The sequence below is a fragment of the Lepisosteus platostomus genome, chromosome 5, assembly GCF_059453375.1.
Source record: "Lepisosteus platostomus isolate fLepPlt1 chromosome 5, fLepPlt1.hap1, whole genome shotgun sequence".
NCBI lineage: Eukaryota > Metazoa > Chordata > Actinopteri > Semionotiformes > Lepisosteidae > Lepisosteus > Lepisosteus platostomus.
In genome coordinates this window covers 36849436-36864013 of record NC_142615.1, presented here as the reverse complement: position 1 = coordinate 36864013, position 14578 = coordinate 36849436, and the positions used below count along the sequence as shown (strand labels likewise).

Sequence of the window (14578 nt, the reverse complement as noted above, 5' to 3'; positions counted from 1 at the left end):
CGACAAATATGTGAGGCGCAGAGAGCGCAAGGCGAGCCGCACACGTTTCGGTGGCTGAGAGAGGGCAGTTTTTGCTTCTGCATTTCCCAAGTAAGGACGCATGACAACAAGCGATCGCGGTGCTCATCTACGACACAGTGGTGATGAGTTTTCAGTACGTGTTCTTTTGAACGAGCAATGAGGTTGCCGCCTTGGACAGCTGACTGCACGCTCTCATTGTGCCACGTGATGAGAATTCACCAGGCTCGTTCAGTCATTAGTCACATTCCATCGTTTGCCATAAGCAGACGCTGCGAAGTGATGTGGATATCAGTTCCCAGTCTTGTGGAAGAGGAGGAAAAGAGCACACGAGGGCTCGTCCAGGAGTTGAACCCGGGACCTCTCGCACCCTAAGCGAGAATCATACCACTAGACCAACGAGCCACAGCAGCACTTTCCATTTCAATCTGTCAGCGAGCTTGAGGATGGGAAGAGGCGCCATTAGCTCGTCCAGTCAGACCTTCATCAATAAGTCAAGAAAGCTGCAATTACACGACTGCCTTGCAGACGAAGGGCAGTGAACTGTGCCCGGTAAGAGGGGAACAAGCAGCACTAGGTGACGCCGAGGCATAAGTCCCAGTGAGGGGGGTTGGCTTGTATGGTACAGCGCTTGCTTTGCATGTGGGAGATAGCAGGATCAATTCCCGCATCCTCCAGGTGTGTGCTTAGAGCTTGATGTGCCGAAAGGTGTCCTTTAGCCTGTGGTCCCGCCTTACATGGAGAGCATCGTGCAGCTGTCAAGCGTTTCGCAGCTACGCCCCCTTTTCATCTTCTCTCTGGCTTAAGCGTCACTCCGCCCCTCTCTCTTGACATTTCATGTCAGCATGTCAGAAGTCCGAGTGACATTTTTAATGGCTGAGTGAGGGCACGATGCTGAAGCAGAGAGGCCACTTCAGCCACAGAGACTTGTGCTAGGTGAGATCTGAAAGACGGACTCGCAACAGAAACAGACCAAAAATGTATCGGTGAGATCAAAAGGCAAATGCAACATTCAGCAGAGGGCGTCTAAAGATTAGGGAACGGGCGACTGAAATCCATGTGAGGCAAACTTTCCGGTGTGTGTACTGCAGCTGGGCTTGTTGGCGTAATTGGTAGTGCGTCAGTCTCGTCATCTGAAGGGCCTGAGTTTGATCCTCACACGGGGCAGGGCTGCTTCCTCTCTTGCTCTTTTCAAACACTTGCGGCAACTGTTCGCTCATAACCACGTCTGGAATGCGTGACCTTTACACGGGCGAGAAGCAACGCCGCATCCCTTTTCTAAAGAACATTCACATTCAGAAATAAGTCAAGAAATTTGCCATTACTTTCGCTCGCACTGCTGTCAGCCTGCCCATGTTGCCAAAGAAAGATTCACTCGGCGTCAACATGACAGAACAGCGATCACTTGAAAGCAATGTTCCACACTCCGTAAGCAAGAACTTCAGTGTTTGCAGTCACCCGATATGCCGATAGTCAAAGGAGCGCAAAACACGAAGCGTCAAAAGACAAGATGAGTGGATGGAAAGAGCGTTGAATTGATGAGCACAAAAGTTCAGCTCGTACAATAGGCAACGAAGGTCTCAGCGTCGTCATCGCACTTGAAATGACTGCCTTGCAGACCAAGGGCAGTGGGCGGTGCCCGGTAAGAGGGGCAGAGGCGGTAAGACATGATGCCGAGACGCATGAAGCGAGGTGGATTAGCTCAAATGGTAGAGCGCTTGCTTAGCATGCAAGAGGTAGCGGGATCGATGCCCGCATCCTCCAGGTCTGAGTTTGGATCTCCGGAAGCCCGGTTCTCTTGTTAAGCTTCTGCGACTTCTGACAGGTGCTCCTCCGTTGCGGAGAGAATGTCCTTCAGTTGTCAAGCGTTGAAGGGCCACACCTCCTTCCCAACCTCAGTCTGCACTGAGTGCGTCTCCGGCATTTTCTCGTCCAATTTGTCAGCTTAGCAAGTGAAAAGTATATCCGAGTGAAAACAGTGCTGATAATACTCTCACGAATTGTTAGAAGACGTGCTTTTGATCATCGATTGCTTAACAATCACATTCGTTCGACTTGAGCCATCAAGCTCGTAGTTTTCCTTCAAATCTTGAAAGCTCTCAATGAGAACATCATAGGCTGCAGGACGCCCCGTAACTTGATTACTTCAACAGAAAGAAGAGCAGACAGCTCGACAAATATGTGAGGCGCAGAGAGCGCAAGGCGAGCCGCACACGTTTCGGTGGCTGAGAGAGGGCAGTTTTTGCTTCTGCATTTCCCAAGTAAGGACGCATGACAACAAGCGATCGCGGTGCTCATCTACGACACAGTGGTGATGAGTTTTCAGTACGTGTTCTTTTGAACGAGCAATGAGGTTGCCGCCTTGGACAGCTGACTGCACGCTCTCATTGTGCCACGTGATGAGAATTCACCAGGCTCGTTCAGTCATTAGTCACATTCCATCGTTTGCCATAAGCAGACGCTGCGAAGTGATGTGGATATCAGTTCCCAGTCTTGTGGAAGGAGGAAAAGAGCACACGAGGGCTCGTCCGGGAGTTGAACCCGGGACCTCTCGCACCCTAAGCGAGAATCATACCACTAGACCAACGAGCCACAGCAGCACTTTCCATTTCAATCTGTCAGCGAGCTTGAGGATGGGGAGAGGCGCCATTCGCTCGTCCAGTCAGACCTTCATCAATAAGTCAAGAAAGCTGCAATTACACGACTGCCTTGCAGACGAAGGGCAGTGAACTGTGCCCGGTAAGAGGGGAACAAGCGGCACTAGGTGACGCCGAGGCATAAGTCCCAGCGAGGGGGGTTGGCTTGTATGGTACAGCGCTTGCTTTGCATGTGGGAGATAGCAGGATCAATTCCCGCATCCTCCAGGTGTGTGCTTAGAGCTTGATGTGCCGAAAGGTGTTGTAGATTATGCCGGTTCAGGGACGCCAAATATGTAATCATAGTGGCTCTCTGAAGGCACCAGTTCTGTAGGGTTTGGGCATTTACTGAGACAATTATTAATTGTAGCAGTAAATCACAAAGTTGATTCTTTTGATGGCTTTAGAATCCAACCATGCGACATAACTCAAACAACGCGCACACACAGGTACTAATACACGAGGATACATTTATTAATACATAGAATATGCATATAAACCTAACAGATCTTATCGAGAGGGTTATCAGAATACAAAAGATATATATTCAATCAGTTACAAAGAGTTATACATATCAAGAGGACATACGTTCAGTATATCATTCATTAAGACCGTTTCGTAAAGTGAACTTGGTTACAACTTCTACATTAGATACTCAAAACAAGTACATAACTCTTAGGAATTAAATTGATATCAACTGGTTTGGATAACAATTGAATTCTCGAGCTGTAATGCATTGAAGTTGAATACTCATCCAATCTCTGGGGATTCAGATCTCCTCCGGGCACAAAGAAACAGTTGCAGGCCGTTGCTGTCCAATCCGCGCTCTCTGGCTCGGTGCCAGGCTGTGTTGTGCGGCTTGCGACGGTGCGCTGCTGATGCTCATTGTTGGCTTTAACTAGCAAAGTTTGTGCACAGGAGAAAAGATGACTGTGGGTCCCAGCAAGTCAGGAAGAGGACCGGTTCGTTCCTGATGAAGAGCTAGTTCTGAATAGTGATTCAGCTGTCCACAGTTCCGACCTGTTCACGAGGCCTGCTGCTGGTTACTCTCTGGCAACCTCCACTCTAGACTCTTAGAACAAAGGAAAGTTCTGGCACTCGGACACACTGGCCGTTCCGTGGTTGTCCGGGCTGAGTCTCAGGATGGTAAGGAGGCGCGCTGCGAGGATGTCCTGCCCTTGGGAGCCTTCTGCTCCTGGGCCGTCCTGCCCTGGAGTTCTCCTTTGAATTCCCTTTAGAATTGTTGAATCTGAATCTGAATCTGAATCTGAATCTTGTCAAATCTGAATCTGAATCTCTCAGGCTCTCTGTGTTGCCTGTTTTTACCTGGAGGAACTTCAGCTCATTGATTGGCTGAAAGTTCCATGGGCATCAGAGTCCCACGTGGGTTACTCGGCCCTACCAGTCCCTGATTGGTTGATCAAGGTGAGATATGAGTCACTTACTCCTGACACTTAGTAATGCAGTCCAGATGTCCAACTGGCACTCCCTAGACAGATAGGCGCCAATGGGTGACCATTGATCATGATAGCCAGGCTTAGCTAAGTGCATCCCCCTTTGGGAGCTGTCCTTGGACCTTAAATCACCTTGCATGAATGGTTTCTCTGTGGCTGCACCACAGAGATGAACAGAGAAATGAGGCCTAATTTGGGAAAGCTCAGAAACACTTAATTCTGTCTTATTATTAAGCCTCGCCGCTACAAGAGCAAAACCCACCCGGCTTCCTCCGGGCAAGTAATGAGACAAAGAAACAACACACAGCGGGTAGCGTGGCCAAGCAGTCTAAGGCGCTGGATTAAGGCTCCAGTCTCTTCGGGGGTGTGGGTTCAAATCCCATTGCTGCCAGGTGCTTCTGTCAAGACCCCCTTTCAGCTGGCTTCAGACGAAAGGGAGGGAACTGCTTTTTGGCAGTCTTTCGAGAAACTAAGCAAAGTGTTTAAAGATACTTTCTCAGCTTGACATCAAGGCACAAAACAAAAACCTTCTTGCGTCCTCTCAACCCAAAAGCGCTTTGCCACTTTTTGCGTTATGCAGGGAACGATGTCTGCCCAGATCACTTTTGAGTCAATGCAAATCGTAGTGTGCCCTCCGTTTTAATGTTGGCTGTGCTGGCGTGCTGCTTCTGTCTGTGAAACTTGAATGTTCTGCTTCTTCACACCAAATCATCGGCGGGGGTTGAGCTTGTTAAATCTTTGCGCATAGCGCTCCTTTGGAAGTACTTTGTCCAAGTTCAAAAGCGATCGTGGGATTTACTTCATGCGTGCCAAAAAGCATGCCTCGCACGACAGATTTAAATGGGGAATGGAGCCTGCTTCTTGCTGTTTTTCCTGTGGTTGCAGTTACAAAGTTGATCGTGCTTTCACATTCTGTTAACAGTATTCACTGGCTGAGCTTTATCAGTTGGTTCGTAAAGAAATCTCTGCGTCGGTTCCAGAAAAGTCATCTGTGGTGTGTTTTTTTCTGTGCCCATGGCAGTCTTTTAAAGCTGGTAGTAGTGGCGGCGAAGTTAATTTTTTATCCTCTTTAAAAGAATAAGGACGGGCTGGGGCGAGCTCCATTTACCACTCTTTCAGCTAACCGCCGAACTCCCGAACTGATTACACTGCAGAGCCACAGGCGCCTCGCTTTTCTCCATTCTCTGGGTCAGGGTGAAAAAAAACTTGCTGGTATTAGCTGGCCTGCTGGGAGCACCTCTTCTTCACTGATAAGCAAGATTTGTGTTTCATCTTTCTCAAGCTGTATAGATTTCTTTCAAAACAAGTTGTTCCAGAAAGGAAACGAACACTTGCATTCACCTGAATTAAAAGGCATGGGATTTGCCCGTAAGGATAAATTCTGTACAGTAAGACAGGAAGAAAGGCACCGCTGGGAATCGGACCCAGGATCTCCTGTTTACTAGACAGGCGCTTTAGCCAACTAAGCCACGGCGCCGGCAAAGTGCTGTCCTTTGACAGCCACATGGACACGTCTCAACTGCTCTGAGACATCTGCATTCGGTGTGCACCGAGCCTGCTCGCCTTGCAAGTTTCCTCATTTACATGCGATAGCTCCACCACTAAGAGAAAGGATGAGAAATGGCTTTTATCTGGCACTTTTCATGTCAGAGGATCTCAATCTGCTTTCCGTGTACAAGAGGATGTCCAACTCATGTAGCTAAAGACGTAGACGACAGTGCTCCACTGAAATCTTGATCTCACAACCCTCGGCATGACTCCGCTGTGTTCTGCTTTAGACAAAGGGGGGAAAAGACTTCTTTCATCACACGTTTTGCACTGTTTACGGTGTTTGCAGTGCTCTTTCTTAAATGAAAACCAGGAATCGGCACCATATGAGGTGAGACTAGATAATATTGGATCAAGTAGCCTCGCCATTCCATGCGTGACGTGCGCAAAGTGTAATTCCTGTCTTTAGAGTGTGCTTGTTAGAGACTAAGCTGGCACCCAGAGCGCTTTAAATCCGGGAGTCAGCAGCCCAAGACAATAGAGCTTCCTTCGTCTATGTTTTTTGCGTGAAGGGGGAAACCATGCGTGTGCTGCAAACGATCTTAGTATCGAAGTGCCGTCCCACATAACCGATCCGAACAATCTGCTTTACAGAGGAGCACTGCCGGAGCTTATCGTTGGCAAACTGAAGACCAGGCTGACCTCTTCTGTGACTCTTGAACACTGAGTCTCAAGGTTGTGAATTCAAGCTCCACGCTGGCGGGAAATTCCATAGGTAATGATCACATTTTCTTGCATGCTAATCAAAAGAAATATTAAGAAACTTTTCCCGATACCAGTTTTTTACAAAAGTAAAGGCACACGGCACATGTGTGCCACATCACGTCCGAGTTTAGTGACAACTACCTCAGAGATTGTAAGCTGGGTAGTTTCAGATCAGATCACTTTTTGTATCAAAGGTTCAAGCAAACCCGAATACTTTTGCAAGAGACATTTCAGAATCCCAGTCAAATCCAGTACGATTGCTGGATCCTTTGAATTCGACTGAACTATAGCACAGATCTGCAGTCCACCATTAGAATACTGTGGGTGTGCTGTATAAGCCATACCGCCCAAAATAGTTCTAAAACAGGAGAAGCATCCTCGTTTAGGAATGTGGTATAAAGTGAAATGGTCTGGGAAGAGTCCTACGTTTGAACAGTTCAAAATAGACGTCAAGGGGTATTTACGGACTCTTTCGAAATGTAAGAACAAGCTGTGCGGACCTTATCTTTATTTACTTTGTGTAATCGTTTTTCATAAAGTGTAATTGTATTATAGCATGTGCCCCTGACGATTTTCTTGATACGTTATATGTGCTCTTGTTTGTATTGTATGTAGTTTTGTTGTTCAAATAAAACGTAAAAGACACAACTTTCCGGATGCGGCTGCTGTAAAAATAAAATGACATCAAGGGTGCTGTACGCAGAGGTCTGAAACCTGCTCCACAGAAGATCTTTATCCAGAGGTGTTAAAGAAGTCGAGATCTCGCCATGAGAGGGGAAGCATCTCAGAAAAAGCAGGTGCAGTCGGTTCCACGGTCATAACGCCACTAAGTCGGGCGACAAGAGCAAAACCCACCTGGCTTCCTCCGGGCAAGTAATGAGACAAAGAAACAACACACACCGGGTAGCGTGGCTGAGCGGTCTAAGGCGCTGGATTAAGGCTCCAGTCTCTTTGGGGGCGTGGGTTCGAATCCCACCGCTGCCAGGTGCTTCTGTCGAGACCCCCTTTCAGCTGGCTTCAGACGAAAGGGAGGGAACTGCTTTTTGGCAGTCTCTCGAGAAACTAAGCAAAGTGTTTAAAGATACTTTCTCAGCTTGACATCAAGGCACAAAACAAAAACATTCTTGCGTCCTCTCAACCCAAAAGCGCTTTGCCACTTTTTGCGTTATGCAGGGAACGATGTCTGCCCAGATCTCTTTTGTGTCAATGCAAATCGTAGTGTGCCCTCCGTTTTAATGTTGGCTGTGCTGGCGTGCTGCTTCTGTCTGTGAAACTTGAATGTTCTGCTTCTTCACACCAAATCGTCGGCGGGGGTTGAGCTTGTTAAATCTTTGCGCATAGCGCTCCTTTGGAAGTACTTTGTCCAAGTTCAAAAGCAATCGTGGGATTTACTTCATGCGTGCAAAAAGCATGCCTCGCACGACAGATTTAAATGGTGAATGGAGCCTGCTTCTTGCTGTTTTTCCTGTGGTAGCAGTTACAAAGTTGATCGTGCTTTCACATTCTGTTAACAGTATTCACTGGCTGAGCTTTATCAGTTGGTTCGTAAAGGAATCTCTGCTTCGGTTCCAGAAAAGTCATCTGTAGTGTGTTTTTTTCCGTGCCCATGGCAGTCTTTTAAAGCTGGTAGTAATGGCGGCGAAGTTAATTTTTTATCCTCTTTAAAAGAATAAGGACGGGCTGGGGCGAGCTCCATTTACCACTCTTTCAGCTAACCGCCGAACTCGCGAACTGATTACACTGCAGAGCCACAGGCGCCTCGCTTTTCTCCATTCTCTGGGTTAGGGTGAAAAAAAAACTTTGCTGGTATTAGCTGGCCTGCTGGGAGTACCTTTTCTTCACTGATAAGCAAGATTTGTGTTTCATCTTTCACAAGCTGTATAGATTTCTTTCAAAACATGTTGTTCCAGAAAGGAAACGAACACTTGCATTCACCTGAATTAAAAGACATGGGATTTGCCCATAAGGATAAATTCTGTACAGTAAGACAGGAAGAAAGGCACCGCTGGGAATCGGACCCAGGATCTCCTGTTTACTAGACAGGCGCTTTAGCCAACTAAGCCACTGCGCCTGGCAAACTGCTGTCCTTTGACAGCCACTTGGACACGTCTCAACTGCTCTGAGACATCTGTGTTCGGTGTGCACCGAGCCTGCTCGCCTTGCAAGTTGCCTCATTTACATGCGATAGTTCCACCACTAAGAGAAAGGATGAGAAATGGCTTTTATCTGTCACTTTTCATGTCAGAGGATCTCAATCTGCTTTCCCTGTACAAGAGGATGTCCAACTCATGTAGCTAAAGACGTAGACGACAGTGCTCCACTGAAATCTTGATCTCACAACCCTCGGCATGACTCCGCTATGTTCTGCTTTAGACAAAGGGGGGAAAAGACTTCTTTCATCACACGTTTTGCACTGTTTACGGTGTTTGCAGTGCTCTTTCTTAAATGAAAACCAGGAATCGGCACCATATGAGGTGAGACTAGATAATATTGGAACAAGTAGCCTCGCCATTCCATGCGTGACGTGAGCAAAGTGTAATTCCTGTCTTTATAGTGTGCTTGTTAGAGACATAGCTGGCACCCAGAGCGCTTTAAATCCGGGAGTCAGCAGCCCAAGACAAGAGAGTTTCCTTCGTCTATGTTTTTGCGTGAAGGGGGAAACCATGCGTGTGCTGCAAACGATCTTAGTATCGAAGTGCCGTCCCACATAACCGATCCGAACAATCTGCTTTACAGAGGAGCACTGCCGGAGCTTATCGTTTGCAAACTGAAGACCAGGCTGACCTCTTCTGTGACTCTTGAACACTGAGTCTCAAGGTTGTGAATTCAAGCTCCACGCTGGCGGGAAATTCCATAGGTAATGATCACATTTTCTTGCATGCTAATCAAAAGAAATATTAAGAAACTTTTCCCGATACCAGTTTTTTACAAAAGTAAAGGCACACGGCACATGTGTGCCACATCACGTCCGAGTTTAGTGACAACTACCTCAGAGATTGTAAGCTGGGTAGTTTCAGATCAGATCACTTTTTTTTATCAAAGGTTAAAGCAAACCCGAATACTTTTGCAAGAGACATTTCAGAATCCCAGTCAAATCCAGTAAGATTGCTGGATCCTTTGAATTCGACTGAACTATAGCACAGATCTGCAGTCCACCATTAGAATACTGTGGGTGTGTTGTATAAGCCATACCGCCCAAAATAGTTCTAAAACAGGAGAAGCATCCTCGTTTAGGAATGTGGTATAAAGTGAAATGGTCTGGGAAGAGTCCTACGTTTGAACAGTTCAAAATAGACGTAAAGGGGTATTTACGGACTCTTTCGAAATGTAAGAACGAGCTGTGCGGACCTTATCTTTATTTACCTTGTGTAATCGTTTTTCATAAAGTGTCATTGTATTATAGCATGTGCCCCTGACGATTTTCTTGATACGTTATATGTGCTCTTGTTTGTATTGTGTGTAGTTTTGTTGTTCAAATAAAACCTAAAAGACACAACTTTCCGGATGCGGCTGCTGTAAAAATAAAATGACATCAAGGGTGCTGTACGCAGAGGTCTGAAACCTGTTCAACAGAAGATCTTTATCAAGAGGTGTTAAAGAAGTAGAGATCTCGCCATGAGAGGGGAAGCATCTCAGAAAAAGCAGGTGCAGTCGGTTCCACGGTTATAACGCCACTAATTCGGGCGACAAGAGCAAAACCCACCCGGCTTCCTCCGGGCAAGTAATGAGACAAAGAGACAGTGCACAGCGGGTAGCGTGGCTGAGCGGTCTAAGGCGCTGGATTAAGGCTCCAGTCTCTTTTGGGGTGTGGGCTTGAATCCCACTGCTGCTAGGAGTTTTTGTGTTACAACCACCAAATGGAGCAATGTGTTAAAAGCTACTTTATCAGCTTAACATCAAAGCAGGGAAAAAAAAGTGTTTCTTCTTCTCAACACAAATTATCGTTTCCACCTTCAGCAGGGAAGTTTGTCTACCAAGATCACTTTTGAGTCAGTGCAAATCACAGTGCGCCCTCAATTTTAATGTCGGTTGTGCTCCTTTTTTCTGTGAAACGTTAATGTTCTGCATTTTCAAGTCGAGTCATCCTCAGGGGTAGAGCTGATTATGTCTTTCCGCATAGCGCTCCATCAGAAATAACTTGTCTAAGTTCAAAAGAGATTGTGGGTTTCACTTCAAGCAATCACAAAGCATACCTCACATGTCAGATCTAAATGGGGAATTTGTTGGTTACGAAGCTGAACGTTTTTCCATGTTCTGCTAAAGTATCCACTGGCTTGCCTTTATAAGCAGTCTTGGAAAGATAAGCTGTGCTTCATCTCAGGAAAAATCATCAGTACTGTCATTTTATTCTGTGTGTATGGCCGTTATTTAAAGTATATAAAAATCACGAGTTCATAGACATCCAAATATCAACAGCACCTTGTAAACCTGTCATAAGAATTCCTTCAATCCAATAGTTTCACTCCAGGGAAAAGGCAGGGAAACATAGAGAATTCTTATTTAAAGACAACATCCGTATTGGATTGCATGTAAGCAGGCACCACTCAGAATTCCTAATATGATTTTGAATTCAGTTTTGCAGTGCTTTAGTGCTTTACTACTTTCAGAGAGTCCTTTATTGACCTTGCTGAAGCAGAGAAGCGACATAATCACAATTGTGACCAGTTTTTCTGCTGTTTCTGGTTAATACTGATTATTATTTTGTATTTTGATTAGTATTTTTCGTAGCGTTCTTCCTCAGCTTTTTAGTTATTTGGTGAGCAAGAACCACTGAGAACGAGTCTGAATCAATCAAGAACACATATGGTACTGCTGTCCTGTGTATTACTGCTTCATCCTAATTGAGCTTTTCAGTGTTGAAGAAGACGTTTCCAATTTCGATTGCTGGTTTCAGAGGATGTGCTACAAGATCACAGATTCATTTGAAAAGATTTGGAGATGCATTGGCTGGGATTCAAACCTGGCTCAATTGCATGAAGGCACTTATACTCAGCAACGAGAGGAAAGGAGAAGGGGCCAGAGGTAGTGTGGCTGAATGGTCTAATATGCTGGATTTTAGGCTCCACTCTCTCAGGGGCGTGGGTTTAAATCCCACTACTGCCCAATGTTTCAAGACCTTACTTCCTGTGATTTGTAATATGGTCAGTAAAAGCACTTTATGTAAGTATCTCTTATGTCAGCACTACAAGTCACTTACTGCTCCACAGGACCAGGGTTCAATCCCTGGCATCTTCAGGTGTTTTATATAACTGTACTCACATCGAAATCTTCTGTTGAGTGAGAACTCTTTGCTCGTGTTCATAGAGAGCCAGGTTTACCTTTTGAATCTCACCCGGGATTTCCTGAGAGATCATTCAGCGAGCGAGACCTCCCTCTGGACTCCGCACTGAGCTGAAAGCTGCACGAATTCCTCACTGTGTGTCCTGTACTGTTACAGGTGGTCCAGCGTAAATGTGCAGCACAGTGATATGAACAACTTGAACTTTTTCTGTATGTGAAGGAAAATGCAAAAGAGCATGTAAAGTATTGATCATATAAAATATCCATAGTACAACTCGAGAAAAAACTGAAGCACAAAACAGCGACTTTTGATGATTACAAGAGATTCAAGAAACACAACCGTCCGCAGATGGGTTCGGATCCTGAACGCTTAAGTCAAAAGAACAAAAGCGAAGTAAACTCACTTCATTGTCTTATAGTTTCTGTAATAAAACAATTTTTTACTTTCTTTATAATTTCTTACTGTTGATAGACGATTTATTGAATTTTAACAGAATCACAATTACAAATATTTGGGGTTAAACTGTTATTCACATACTCTAACAAAGAGAAACGTTAGTGTCTTCCAGTGTGTGAGCCAATTTCTCAAAACATTAAAAAATAAGTTACAGAAATTGAATTGTTCTACTTTTTAGGCTTGCATAGTCTTATTCATATTTCAGTTAAGCCTTTTCTTCTGTAGTAATTTCATTTGATATTAAAATTAGTCCTGATTTACAAGATGTAACAAGGGTTACATTTTAACCCTTCAATCCAATAGTTTTACTCCAAGTAAAAAGCAGCGCAATATATAGAGAGTTGACATTCAAAGATTTCAACGTTCTTATTGGATTGCCTGTATGCAGATATCGCTCAGAATTGCTAATATGATTTTAATTCAGTTTTTCTCTACTACTTTCAGAGTCTTTTATTGACCTTGCTGAAGCAGAGAAGTGACATAATCACAAATGCAACCAGTTGTGCAGCTGTTTCTGGTTAATAATGATTAATGCAAAAAAAAACAGCTCCTTGCATTAAGAGTCCTCCCTCTGGATTCCTCTGAAAGCTGCGCGAATTACTCACTGCGTGTCCTGTACTGTGTAGCACAGTGACTAGAACGCCTTGAGTTTTTTTCCGTATGTGAAGGAAAATGCAAAAGAGCATGAAAAGTATCGATGGTATAAAATATCCATGGTACAACTTGAGAAAGAACTGAAGGACAAAACAATGACATTTGATGATTACAAGAGAAACACAACCGTCCGAACATGGGATTGGATCCTGACCGCTTGCGTTAAAAGACAAAGCAAAGGATATAACCTGTAAATGTCTTCATGTCTTACAGTTTATGAAATAACACAATTTCTTACTTTCTTGATAATTTCTTACTATTGATAGATGCTTTTTTAAATTTTAACAGAATCACAATTACAAACAAATGGGGTTAAACTGTTATTCACATACTCTAACGAAGAGAAACGTTAGTGTCTTCCGGTGTGTGAGCCCATCTCTCAAAAAATAAAAAAATAAGTTCTATAAATTGAATTGTTCTATTTTTCAGGCTTGCATAGTCTTATTCATATTTCAGTTAAGCCGTTTCCTCGGTAGTAATTTCATTTGATATTAAAATTAGTCCTGATTTACAATTTTTGGACATGGTTCATCTTAAAGAATTTTGTAATAAGTTTCAGTTTAGGAAAATCGTGCCCAGAAGCTACCAAAACTGGTAATGTTCACATAATGTGTAATGCCAAAGCAGCAGTTGGGGTGGGAAACAAAAGGCATTTCTTGGTATGAATCCTTAAACTTCATAGATGGCTTTCTAGGACTTCTCGCTTCAGATAAAGCTGTCAATACATCATAGATTTCTACTCAACCAATAACAGCAGTGTTATCACTACCGAACACTAAATATAGATCCTGGCAATAATTCATGAGTTGTTTGTTAGAAAATTATTTATGGTTTTTTTAAACATATTTTCAATACCAGACAAAAAGTCGAAAGTTTCAATTTCATGCAACTGATGAAATCTCTCTTCGATGGAAGTTATAAGTACAGTACATCCAAAATACTGCGGAATCAATCAAATTTACATGTTTCTTGTGGATCCAGAAGATCATTTTGAGACTCAAAACATGCCTGTCTTTTCTTTTTTCGAGGACGAAGGAGTAGCAGCAGGAGTAGCAGTTATGGCAAGAACGTGTTTAGAGTTCAGGACTTCTCATTTCTAATGCAATACCGTCGACTCGGAAAGCACCGCCCGCGATAAAAGAAATTGCAGAATTGGTCTGTTCATGCTGCCTACAGGCTTTGAATTGCTGGCATTTTCTGCAAGCGTTCCTTTTTGAGGGTTCATGAAATTCCTCACATTTGAGCCAACACTAAAATATTTCATTCGGGGTCGCCTAATTCATAGTGCAAACCGAATCTACAGGGGAATGCTGTGGCACATGAAGCCGTTTGTTATTCTGTTGTGAGGTGTGAGGGGCGGAATGCAAATCGAGTTGGTGAATAGAAAATGAAACAGGAGTCACTTCTTGAGCTACGAATTCCAAAAAGTATGAAAACCTGTGCATTTTAACAGTGCAGAATACTTACAAATTGCACTGAGTTGCTTGCTTTCTTCTGCTGCTTTTATATTTCAGTCATTCACTGTAGCACTGGAACAATTCAAGAGAGGTAAAAGCAGAAGCTGTCAGGAGTGGGATTTGAACCCACGCCTCCATTTGGAGACCAGAACACCCAAGCCAGCTGGAAAGACACACGTCCTTGAGTCTGGCGCCTTAGACCACTCGGCCACCCTGACAAGCGAAAGCAAGTGGTGTGCTGAATGCACCAGTAGTTGACTAAACTGAGTTTCTTCCCTGAAATTATTTGCTTGCGAAGAGCCAAGTTGCCTTGAATGGATCTTGGAAATCAAATATACGGATGGATTGTTATTCGGTTGTGAGTTTTGA

General features: G+C 44.4%; 6 non-coding genes across 6 annotated transcripts; 2 read left to right on the top strand and 4 right to left on the bottom strand.

The window, feature by feature from the left end:
• Positions 1 to 351: 351 nt before the first annotated feature.
• On the bottom strand, positions 352 to 423 carry trnap-agg (transfer RNA proline (anticodon AGG)). The gene has a single exon. It is a non-coding gene; the product is annotated as a tRNA-Pro (tRNA).
• Positions 424 to 1709: 1286 nt separating this feature from the next.
• On the top strand, positions 1710 to 1782 carry trnaa-agc (transfer RNA alanine (anticodon AGC)). Its single transcript has one exon. It is a non-coding gene; the product is annotated as a tRNA-Ala (tRNA).
• Positions 1783 to 2538: 756 nt separating this feature from the next.
• trnap-agg (transfer RNA proline (anticodon AGG)) lies at positions 2539 to 2610 on the bottom strand. Its single transcript has one exon. It is a non-coding gene; the product is annotated as a tRNA-Pro (tRNA).
• A 2901-nt stretch (positions 2611 to 5511) lies between these two features.
• Positions 5512 to 5585, bottom strand: trnat-agu (transfer RNA threonine (anticodon AGU)). Its single transcript has one exon. It is a non-coding gene; the product is annotated as a tRNA-Thr (tRNA).
• Positions 5586 to 7263: 1678 nt separating this feature from the next.
• Positions 7264 to 7345, top strand: trnal-aag (transfer RNA leucine (anticodon AAG)). The gene has a single exon. It is a non-coding gene; the product is annotated as a tRNA-Leu (tRNA).
• Positions 7346 to 14314: 6969 nt separating this feature from the next.
• Positions 14315 to 14427, bottom strand: trnal-caa (transfer RNA leucine (anticodon CAA)). Its single transcript has 2 exons — positions 14390 to 14427; positions 14315 to 14360 (listed from the first exon to the last, which is right to left on the bottom strand). It is a non-coding gene; the product is annotated as a tRNA-Leu (tRNA).
• Between the last annotated feature and the right edge of the window lie 151 nt (positions 14428 to 14578).